The following is a 12998-nucleotide window of genomic DNA, read 5'->3' as shown; positions in this document are numbered from 1 at the left end:
ATGGGCATCGACTTTGTTGTTTCTGTTGTGCCTCTTATGGCTTTGGATGAAACAGTTGTTCATGTCGTCTATGATGTCTTGAACTTGAGAGAGAAAGCTTTGTACCCAAAGTTGGTGCAGACATCTATCATTGCACTGCTTCCTCCAACACTCAGCACCTGGAAACTAGGGAAGAGGGCGGTAAACACAACAGCAGCCGGACCTGGTGCAACACACCAGCAGTTAGACCTGGTGCAACACACCAGCAGTTAGACCTGGTGCACCACACCAGCAGTTAGACCTGGTGCAACACACCAGCAGTTAGACCTGGTGCAACACATCAGCAGTTAGACCTGGTGCACCACACCAGCAGTTAGACCTGGTGAACCACACCAGCAGTTAGACCTGGTGCAACACGCCAGCAGTTAGACCTTGTGCAACACATAAGCAGTTAGACCCAGTGCAACACACTAGCGGTTAGACCTTGTGAAACAAGCCAGCAGTTAGACCTGGTGCAACAAGACAGCAGTTAGACCCAGTGCAACACACCAGCAGTTAGACCTAGTGCAACACACAAGCAATTAGACCTGATGTTACACGCCAGCAGTTAGACCTGGTGCAACACGCCGGAGATTAGACCTGGTGAAACATGTCAGCAGTAAGACCTGGTGAAACATGCCAGCAGTTAGACCCAGTCCAACACACCAGCAGTTAGACCTTGTGAAACAAGTCAGCAGTTAGACCCAGTGCAACACACCAGCAATAAGACCTGATGGAACACGCCAGAAGTTAGACCTGGTGCTACAAGCCTGCAGTTAGACCTGGTGCAACAAGCCAGCAGTTAGACCTGGTGAAACATGCCAGCAGTTAGACCTGGTGAAACACACCAGCAGTTAGACCCGGTGCAACACACCAGCAGTTAGACCTTGTGCAACACATAAGCAGTTAGACCCAGTGCAACGCACCAGCGGTTAGACCTTGTGAAACAAGCCAGCAGTTAGACCTGGTGCAACAAGTCAGCTGTTAGACCCAGTGCAACACACCAGCGATAAGACCTGATGGAACACGCCAGCAGTTAGACCTGGTGCAACAAGGCAGCAGTTAGACCTGGTGAAACATGCCAGCAGTTAGACCTGGTGAAACACACCAGCAGTTAGACCTGGTGCAACACACCAGCAGTTAGACCTGGTGCAACACGCTGGAGATTAGACCTGGTGAAACATGCCAGCAGTTAGACCTGGTGCAACACACAAGCAGTTAGACCCAGTTCAACACACCAGCAGTTAGACCTGGTGAAACATGCCAGCAGTAAGACCTGGTGCAACACACCAGTAGTTAGACCTGGTGAAACATGCCAGCAGTTAGACCTGGTGTAACACACCAGCAGTTAGACCCGGTGCAACACACCAGCAGTTAGACCTGGTGAAACATGCCAGCAGTTAGACCTGGTGTAACACACCAGCAGTTAGACCCGGTGGAAGACACCAGCAGTTAGACCTGGTGTAACACACCAGCAGTTAGACCCGGTGGAAGACACCAGCAGTTAGACCCAGTGCAACACACCAGCAGTTAGACCTTGTGAAACAAGCCAGCAGTTAGACCTGGAGCAACAAGTCAGCAGTTAGACCCAGTGCAACACACCAGCAATAAGACCTGACCGAACACGCCAGCAGTTAGACCTGGTGCAACAAGCCTGCAGTTAGACCTGGTAGTCTAGAACTTTGTAGTTTTGTATGACTGGCCATTTTTCAAAGCTCTGTAAGTTTTATTCACATATTGCGGGTATTGCCAGTTTATTGTGTATGATTGTGTGGTGTGTTTTATTCAGCCAATGATTATATGTTTTTCTGTTTCACAGTCGGTTTGTAAACAAGTATGAGTCGTTTTCATTGCAAGTTAGTTTATATACTGTTGGTAAAAAGTATTGTTCACATGCATGTTGTGAAGTGTCTGGTCGACATTTATTTAGGCGGTGTGGATGTAAGATTTAGGTGAAAGGTGCGTATTTGAGATTTACGGTCAAAGGGAGGCAACTCTATTATGCTCGCTCCAAACCACGCTTGCCGGAATTGGCCAATCAGATTGCAGCGCACACTCTTGTCTTCTGTATATTTTCAACCGACAGATCGGAATGAAAACAATTCCACAAAAAAAGATACCTTCTAAAGGATTACTTGTCACGCCATATTTATTTACCCTGTCCCGGGTTATAAGTGATCTTCAGCAACCCTTGCTTGTCGTAAGAGGCGACTAACAGGGGAAGGCTGGTCAGGCTTGCTGACTTGGTTGATGCATGTCATCATATCCCAATAACGTGGGTATCATGATATAAATCAGTGGATTGTCTCGTCCAGACTCGATTATTTACAGACAGCCGTCATATAGGTGGAATAATGCTAAATGCGGCTTTAAACACACAAAAAAACAACCGTCAGTCGAACACTCATCATGAAAAAAGTATCAGTGCTATACCGACGCAAGGGAAGACCCTGGCGGTTAAGGGTAACACAATGTGAAAAAATATCTAACAAAATTATTTTTATTTTACAGCAGCATGTATTGACTGGTTACATGTGGTCACGACGTTTCCGTCACTGGATCGAGCAGGTCTCAAATTTCCAGCGCCTGTCACTGCAACAGAATATATGCATCTGAAAATGTATACATATGATCCCAAACAAGAGCTCAAACGTTTAGTCAAACTATTTTACAGTCAAACACAGACGTTGTTTCCACCCATTTTTACAGAGTCATACAACATGTTATAAACATTATCATAAAATAAAGACTTTCATTGACTTGTCAAGATAGCAACGAATTATTTCGTTATTTGATAAGCGTCCCACTTTAAAGTGTTCTCTCTGAAAGGAGCGTGTAGATTCTTCATTTCTTATATAAAATTGGAAATATACAAACTGAAACATTGCTTTCTAAATTTGATGAATGAAAAACTGACAGAAGACAACCCAGTGATTGACATCATGAACATCGATATACGCAATGGTAATGTGAAATGAGGGTTAACGTCGCGTCCAAGACTATTGCACTTACATAGCAACGTGCCTTAACGTGTGTGTGTGTGTGTGTGTGTGTGTGTGTGTGTGTGTGTGTGTGGCTGCTTGTACTAGTCCGGACTAATGCCGATTTTATGGTGCCAGCCCACTGAGATACCATGCTGCAGTTTAACATGAATACCCCACTCAGACACAGTATGCTGACTCCGAGCCGACCAGTCCTTGTTTTAGCCCCTTAATGACCAGCGCCAGACAGGGTAACAACGAGTACCATCTCTTATTGTCCTTTATTTCTCAGGGCGGACGCGCTACCACTAGACCACGGAGTCTCTACGCAATTGGGATACGTTTGCTTGTTTGTTTGTTGTTAAACGCCGCACTCAGCAATATTCCATCTATATGACGTCGGTCTGTAAATAATCGAGTGATTGACATCATAAGCATCGGTCCACGCAATTACGACAAGCATAGTTGCCATTTACGGCAAGCATGGGTCACTGAAGACCTATTCTACCCCGGATCCTCACTGTTACCGCATTGTTGATTAATAAGAGACCAAAGATTTGAAATCAAACAACTTAATTGTGGGCATCAGTGTACACAAGTCCTGGTTCCAGTAACTTTTTTCAGAATTGGTGGTCGCTTGAGCGGTTGATAAGCTCGTGTCAACGTCGCTCATAATATCAGTCAATGGTTTGTCTAACTCGAGTACTTTCACCATATTGCATGTGAAGATCCGGGGTAGAATAGGTCTTCAGCAACCTAGACATACCATAAAAGGCGACTATGCTTGTCGTAAAAGGCGACTAACAGGATCGGGTGGTCAGGCTGTCTGACTGGGTTGAAACATTGTTTGACTTGTTTGATGCATGTCATCGTTACCCAATTGCGTGGATCGATGCTCATGTTGTCAATCACTGGATTGTCTGGTCTAAACTCGATTGTTTACAGACAGCCGTCATATAGCTGGAATATTGCTGAGTGGGGCGTTAAACAAACAAATAAAACAAAGTTAGAATTGTTTAGCGCCTAAATATGTGAGACAGCATCATGCAGAGCAATGCACTTACTGGTAATAGTTACTGTAAGTGCTGGAGACTCCCCTCAAGAAGTGTCTTATAGGCACCCTGAAGGTGAGCCTCTGATCCCATTTGTTGACAAAGTCGGTCTTGACACAATGCGCCAAATATGGTCTACCTGAAAGAGATATGTCGCAAGAATGTTTTGTAAACAATACGTTGACAACTGGATCGGGTATTTAAATCCCAAATGAACATTATTGTTGTCGCCATTCCAATTACCAGAAGTGATTATCAATAACAGGCCCATTTTCACGACCATAAGGTGTTTTGAACCGCAATAATTACCTTTACGGATTCATAACGAAAAATGAACTGTGTTAAATAACATATTTTACAGAAACATGAATTTGGACCAGTTACATGTAAGTTAGACCATGTTCTTTTTTTTAAAGACGTGTGCTGACGTACCTAGCAGGGAACAACAGAGGAACGTAAATAGTCGGTCTTCGTGCCGGTTTTCGTGATAGCTGCGGACGCCGGTAATGACGGCATCTTTGGGGCATTGGAAAGATAGCGGTGCTTTGAATTTGTTCACATTGTCTGAAAGAGTGATTGGATGATTAGTGGGTTAATGCCACTTTTATCAGCAGTTCTGTCTAAGCAGTGGCTAAGGTAGCAGGTCAAATGTTCAATGCAGGATAAATGTTCCTAAAGTTTTAAGACCAACCCCGAAAAAGATAATCGTCATAACAATTCAAGCGAATCCTACTTTGTAGTGATTCATCATGCTTTTCATGCAACATGCCGCTGGCGTGCGAGTATTTCCGACTGATCTAGTTGATAGAGCGTCTGCCCGGTTGGTTGGTTCGTTGGTTTGTTGTTTAACGCCTCACTCAGCAATATTCCAGCTATATGACGGCGGTCTGTAAATAATCGACTCTGGACCAGACAATCCAGTGATTGACATCCTGAGCATCGATCCACGCAATTGGGAGCGATGACATGAATCAATCAAGTCAGCGAGTCTGACCACCGAGAGAGGTGGTTCCATTTATTAACTGTAAATCCCTTTTCTTTTTTCGGATATCAACCTTGTAGACCAATACAGCCATGTTTAAAATAAGAATTCTGTCAGCAGCTTTAGAACTCCATTGCTCTAAAAAAGAGTTCACCTATATTAACACGGGCGTTTCCACAGACAATAAAAAGTCCACCGACAATAGAAAATCGGCGATATATGACGGTCAAAGATTAAAGGTCGTATGTGAAGTTCAAGGTGTCTTTTCAAGTCCTTACCACCAAAGTGCTATACAAATGTATGGATTTCACTCTGGCTTCTGTATCAAGATGAATTGCGCACACCGTAAGTAAACTACGGTTTTAACGAACTCAAAGGGGGGCACTATTTTTAGTTCGTTATAACCATAGTTCGTTTTAAGCATATGTATAGCATATATACAGCAGTCGCTGGGACCAAAAAAAGAGTTCGTTATAAACGTAGTTTTCTGTATGTCACTTACTATGCCAGTGACAGTTGAATAGTTTAGGTGTTTTCTGACAGCTGAACTTGTAGCGTCTGTCTTCATAGTAGTTACTATGATAGCTTTCCCAGTGAGCAATGGACTCCCCCAAAGGACATATGTACTGGAAACGCTCGTCAAAGTCGTTGACATATGATGACGTCACGGCAGAGACAAGCGACAGCAGCAGAAACACAGTCTGGAAGCAGTGAAGGGTTTGTTGTTTGTTTGTTGTTTTACGACGTACTCAGCAATATTCCAGCTATATGACTACGGTCTGTAAATAATCGAGTCTGGATCAGACAATCCAGTGATTGACATCATGAGCATCGATCCACGCAATTGGGATACGATGACATGCATCAACCTAGTCGGCGGGCCTGACCACCCGATCCCGTTGGTCGCCTTTTACGACAGGCATGGGTTGCTGAAGACAAATTCTACCCCGGATCTTCACGGATGTAGGATGTACGTAACGTTCAGTGTGAAATGTTATGTAAAATATTTCTTGTCAAAGAAAACTTTTACTTCTTGTGAGAAGAACATAATAACATAATCTATCGGCAAGGTTTTCCAATCAATATTTGCCGAAAAGGCGAATGTTTTAAATCTAACCTTGGTGATAAATGAGATAATACATGTTTAAACAACGGAAAGAAACTAATTGCTGCTAAGTATTTCATTACTGAAATGATCTTATTATATACATTCTTTTCAATGAATATATAAATTGAATATCAAACTCGGTAATGAAAAAAACACTACTTTGAGGTATACTGGTAACTTTAAAATACATTTCCCACTGCAATTATTCCAACCAAAGAAAAAAACTTGTCATACTTACAGGGAACATCATAGTGTGAACACACAGCGCCTTGGACTACATGCACTGTGCGCCAGTATATATATACACGTGTATATCATCTGTAACTGCCACACCGTGTACGTTGTGATTGGTTATTGGTCGTCAGTTGTTTCTACGGTGATTGGAGGGAGTCATATCTTACGTTTAAATTACACCCTGGGCGCAATAAATTATCTTGACAATATGTGACTATGAAAGTATTAGTTTACTGAATATTTAACCTTCAATTCTAACATTAATTTTTAAATCAATATCTGTCAGGTTCTAACATGCCCGTAAGTGTGTGGCTTAAGCTTAACACTCGGCGTAAACAATGTGCATGTAAAAGTTAAAATTTAAGATAATGTAAAACAGTGGACATAATCTGTACAAACACTTCACTTGTTCGAACTCCTTTAACTCCATATATCATTGAAGATAATGTAACATCGTGAACCATAATCTGTACAAACACTCCACTTCTACGAACTCCTTTAACTCGCTATATCATTGAAGATAATGTAACATTGCCAACCATAATCTGTAGCAATACTCTGCTTGTTCGATCTCTTTTATCTCGCTATATCATTGAAGATAGTGTAACATCATGAACCGTCATCTGTACCAACACTCCACTTCTTCGAACTCTTTTATCTCGCTATATCATTGAAGATAATGTAACATCATGAACCGTCATCTGTACCAACACTCCACTTCTTCGAACTCTTTTATCTCGCTATATCATTGAAGATAATGTAACATCATGAACCGTCATCTGTACCAACACTCCACTTCTTCGAACTCTTTTATCTCGCTATATCATTGAAGATAGTGTAACATCATGAACCGTCATCTGTACCAACACTCCACTTCTTCGAACTCTTTTATCTCGCTATATCATTGAAGATAATGTAACATCATGAACCGTCATCTGTACCAACACTCCACTTCTTCGAACTCTTTTATCTCGCTATATCATTGAAGATAATGTAACATCATGAACCGTCATCTGTACCAACACTCCACTTCTTTGAACTCTTTTATCTCGCTATATCATTGAAGATAATGTAAAATCATGAACCGTCATCTGTACCAACACTCCACTTCTTCGAACTCTTTTATCTCGCTATATCATTGAAGATAGTGTAACATCATGAACCGTCATCTGTACCAACACTCCACTTCTTCGAACTCTTTTATCTCGCTATATCATTGAAGATAGTGTAACATCATGAACCGTCATCTGTACCAACACTCCACTTCTTCGAACTCTTTTATCTCGCTATATCATTGAAGATAATGTAAAATCATGAACCGTCATCTGTACCAACACTCCACTTCTTCGAACTCTTTTATCTTGCTATATCATTGAAGATAATGTAACATCATGAACCGTCATCTGTACCAACACTCCACTTCTTCGAACTCTTTTATCTCGCTATATCATTGAAGATAGTGTAACATCATGAACCGTCATCTGTACCAACACTCCACTTCTTTGAACTCTTTTATCTCGCTATATCATTGAAGATAGTGTAACATCATGAACCGTCATCTGTACCAACACTCCACTTCTTCGACCCTTTTATCTCGCTATATCATTGAAGATAATGTAACATCATGAACCGTCATCTGTACCAACACTCCACTTCTTCGAACTCTTTTATCTCGCTATATCATTGAAGATAATGTAACATCATGAACCGTCATCTGTACCAACACTCCACTTCTACGAACTCTTTTATCTCGCTATATCATTGAAGATAGTGTAACATCATGAACTGTCATCTGTACCAACACTCCACTTCTTCGAACTCTTTTATCTCGCTATATCATTGAAGATAGTGTAACATCATGAACCGTCATCTGTACCAACACTCCACTTCTTCGAACTCTTTTATCTCGCTATATCATTGAAGATAGTGTAACATCATGAACCGTCATCTGTACCAACACTCCACTTCTTCGAACTCTTTTATCTCGCTATATCATTGAAGATAATGTAACATCATGAACCGTCATCTGTACCAACACTCCACTTCTTCGAACTCTTTTATCTCGCTATATCATTGAAGATAATGTAACATCATGAACCGTCATCTGTACCAACACTCCACTTCTTTGAACTCTTTTATCTCGCTATATCATTGAAGATAGTGTAACATCATGAACCGTCATCTGTACCAACACTCCACTTCTTTGAACTCTTTTATCTCGCTATATCATTGAAGATAGTGTAACATCATGAACCGTCATCTGTACCAACACTCCACTTCTTCGAACTCTTTTATCTTGCTATATCATTGAAGATAGTGTAACATCATGAACCGTCATCTGTACCAACACTCCACTTCTTCGAACTCTTTTATCTTGCTATATCATTGAAGATAATGTAACATTGTGAACTGCAATCTGTACCAACACTCCACTTCTTCGAACTCTTTTAACTCGCTATATCATTGAAGATAATGTACCACATCGGACTTAATCTGTATCAACACTCCAGTTGTTCAAACTCCTTTAACTCGCTGTATCATTGTAAATAATATGGTGAACTGTAATCTGTATCAACACTTCAGTTGTTTGAACTCCTTTAACTCGCTGTATCATTGTAAATGATGTAACGTTGTGAACCATAATCTGTATCAACACTCCAGTTGTTTGAACTCCTTTAACTCGCTGTATCATTGTAAATGATGTAACGTTGTGAACCATAATCTGTATCAACACTCCAGTTGTTTGAACTCCTTTAACTCGCTGTATCATTGTAAATGATGTAACGTTGTGAACCATAATCTGTATCAACACTCCAGTTGTTTGAACTCCTTTAACTCGCTGTATCATTGAAGATAATGTAACGTTGTGAACCATAATCTGTATCAACACTCCAGTTGTTTGAACTCCTTTAACTCGCTGTATCATTGAGGATAGTGTAACGTCGTGAACCATAATCTGTATCAACACTCCAGTTGTTCGAACTCCTTTATCTCGCTATATCATTGTAAATAATGTAACGTCGTGAACCATAATCAGTACCAACACTGCAGTTGTTACTGGATTTGACACGTCAGAATGACATTCTTTGTCACAAACTATGCCTTCTAAAATTACGTTGTAACAATTTCTGGGGAAGTGGTTTGGTCAACTCGGCTTGTGACATCAGGGAATGTTGTCCTTTATGAACACATAGGTTCGGGGAGTTGTGTTCGTGATAATTCATTTTGTTTAACGCCGCAATATTCCAGCTATATAAGGACATGCTGTAAATAATCAAACTGGAACAGACAATCCAGTCATTGACATCGATCTAAGGATACGATGACATGCATCAATCAAGTCAGCGACCCTGACCATCCGATCCCGTTAGTCGCCTTTTACGGCAAGCATGGGTTGCTGAAGACCTATTCTAACACGGAGTGCGGCGTTAAACAACAAACAAACAAAACATCATTGCTGTCAATCAAGATGGCCATAGGCGGATCCAGAGGATGGGTCCGGGGGATTTCAGACATCGGTGAGATAATTATGAGCCAAATTCCAGTTAACATGCTTGGTGTACTTAAGACAGGCTGTATCATAATCAACTTGAGAAATATAGGGCACAAGTCTGTCTTCAGACGTAACACTAATAAGACACATCACTGAAACATTAATGAAAACATGTAGCTAGTAGCAGTAAGTAGCTCTATGTAATTAAACATAGGAAGTAATGCATTTTCTATTTTCATAATTACTTTTTTAGTTTAGGGAATAATCTCAAAGGATATGTTGCAAGCATGGAATACCCATTCTACCCCGATTCATCACGGATCACGGTGTAGAAGTGTAGATGAATCGATGAGTGGGAGTTATTTGTCGTACAATAACACACTGCAGGGAGAATAATCCATGATGGCCACAGCCCCTGAATCATGAGTCTTGTGCATGGACACAAGGTGGTCCAATGTCCACATTTGACCAAAAATGATATTTTTACATTTTCTTTCCAAATGGGTGCTTTTCTAACAGGGGGCACGGGTGTTCCAGTCGTCTCAGGCGCCGCGATTCGCTGTGCAGAGTTGCGTCCCTTGGGCATGCCAGAAACCTATGATTGTGGGTTCGAATCCCTGTTCGCCCCAATTATGTTTCTATGTTTTATCCGTGCTCGTGGGTTTCACGGAAGTGGTAAACATCTGAAATCTACATCACTTCGGGCTTTCCTCCCACATTAAGCTGACGTGCCGTGATATAACTGGAATAATATTAAAAGCAGCGTTAAACCCAACTTAGTCACTCACTCACTTTTCTAACATTATTGTAAATTGAATCCCCGGTTGCTGGAATGTAGATTTTTAGTGGTTCTACGTCCAAAAACTCATAAGTTGCTTTAAAGCAGAATGTTCTGTGACCATGTCTATGTTCACGTCCAGTCAAATTCTTGGCACAGATCATGTGCCAATTCTTCCATACAATAACATCACATCATAACATGTCTTAGGTAATATGTGAAATGGCATTTTATGTTGTTTTATCCAATGCCTTGGCCGCATGCACATAACTATGTAACGTGGTACTCGTCTACATTCGTGTTTTACTTTTAAAATGATATTTATCTGCCCTCTGTTGGTCTTTTCTTAAGAATGTATACTACAAAGCTCTCGTCAATACATGTCTAGATTTTTGCCGATGCGTCGTTAAAATTTCGTCAAACACGCTTTTACCAAACCATGTATTTGATGATTTGAATTTACTGAATGTATAATAAATTACCAATTTGTAGCTTCGGTGTTCTTGATACAAAACTGTTGGCTGTATCAATAAGATATTTTGTATCTTGGTAGATGTTTTGTTTTCTTATCGCCTGATGATAAACAATCCACAATTAAACGCACTCAAACGTGAGCAGCTAACAATGTTTCCATAACCTGTTACTTAGTACATGCTGTTGTTGTTGTTGTTGTTGTTATTGTTGTTGTTGTTGTTGGTGGTGGTGGTGGTGGTGGCAAGATCACAACCATTAGTATTATTATCAAATCATAAACCTGGTAATAGAGCATTTGCCCGGAGAATGAAGTTCGATTGTTTGATTCCAGGGCCGTGTGATATAAAAAGCCGTTAAAAGATGGTACTTGTTGTTACCCTGCCTGGCAATCATCATTAAGGGGATAAAGCAAGGACTGGTCTGCTCGGAGCCAGTATACTGTGTCAGTGGGGTATTCATGTGAAACTGCGGCATGTATCTCAGTGGGCTAGCACATTAAAACCGGACATTAGACATGTGTTTGGACATTACTATATAAGTGCAATACTTTTGAAAGCGGCGTTAAACCCCATTTTACCTCGCCACCTCACCTAACCTCACATCACCTCAACTAATCAAACCTCATCACCGCACTGCACTTAATCGCACCGTTCCCCACCGCATCTCACCGCACCTCACCGCATCTCACCGCACCTTGCGGCATCTCACCGCACCTCACCGCACCTCACCGCATCTCACCGCACCTCACCGCATCTCACCGCACCTCACCGCATCTCACCGCACCTCACCGCATCTCACCGCACCTCGCCGCATCTCGCCGCACCTCACCGCATCTCACCGCACCTCACCGCATCTCACCGCACCTCACCGCACCTCACCGCAACTCACCGCACCTCACCGCATCTCACAGCACCTCACCGCATCTCACCGCACCTCACCGACCTCACACAGAATCGTCGTCGTCGTTGTGGCTGTCATCACCTAACGAGCTATAGTAAAAGGGCCGACGAATTCATCTTAAGGTGTTTCAGACAGACAGACAGTTTATTCAGTGTGTAAGGCCATATGGCCCAAAGCACAGTTTAGTTTTAACAAATATATGAAAACCAACCTTTGTGTAAAGAAATGTTTCATATACATTGCTAAAGATTTGACAACATCTTCGTTAATGGAATTCAACAAATTGACCATCAATTGATTGTCCTTGTGTGTAAATTACATGGAAATTTTGATCTCAACGTTTTATATTTTTCACAAATGAAAGAACTTGAAACTCGTCTTCAATCTCCTGGCTGGTACAGTTGGTATTTATACGAATAACAGAATTAATATCACTTCGGCGCGCCAGAAACCTATGATTGTGGGTTCGAATCCCGGTTCGCCCCGATTACGTGTCTAGGTTTGTCAGCGCCATACCCGTGCTCGTTGGTTTCACCGAAGTGGTAAACATCTGAGACCTGGATCACTTCGGGCTTTCTTCCCATATTAAGCTGACACGCTGCGATATAACTGAAATACTGTTAAAAGCGGCCTTAAACATAACTCAATCATTCACTCACTCACTGTAGTTTAGTGTGCTATAGTATCTTGCTTTTGCATCCAGTGTGTGGCCAAATGTTAAAAAATGTGCAAAGTTTGGGGGCTCAATTTATCCAACACATAGGAGGGTGTTATTTAATAGTGCATATTGTATCAATCCTGCTATGTTGGCGCATCAGCTTTGGCCTTGTCACACAACAACGTATAGCAGTAACATATGGCGACGCATGAGAATGTTTGCCATAACGCCGGCAACGCTGAAACACGCTATGGATAAGTTAGGTGTAAGTTGTATACGTTAAACGCACGCTGGTATACGTTGTAGAACTCCGAGGCTTA

At 41.6% G+C, this 12998-nt stretch overlaps 1 pseudogene; it reads right to left on the bottom strand.

Annotated features, from left to right (window-relative positions):
* Window positions 1-2570: 2570 nt before the first annotated feature.
* Window positions 2571-6421, bottom strand: LOC139455443 (hemagglutinin/amebocyte aggregation factor-like; annotated as a pseudogene).
* Window positions 6422-12998: the final 6577 nt, after the last annotated feature.

This window comes from Haliotis cracherodii, unplaced genomic scaffold, assembly GCF_022045235.1.
Source record: "Haliotis cracherodii isolate W230 unplaced genomic scaffold, xgHalCrac1.p SCAF_11, whole genome shotgun sequence".
NCBI classification, from domain to species: Eukaryota; Metazoa; Mollusca; class Gastropoda; order Lepetellida; family Haliotidae; genus Haliotis; species Haliotis cracherodii.
The sequence above is the reverse complement of the archived record's forward strand: the minus strand, read 5'-3'. Positions and strand labels throughout refer to the sequence as shown.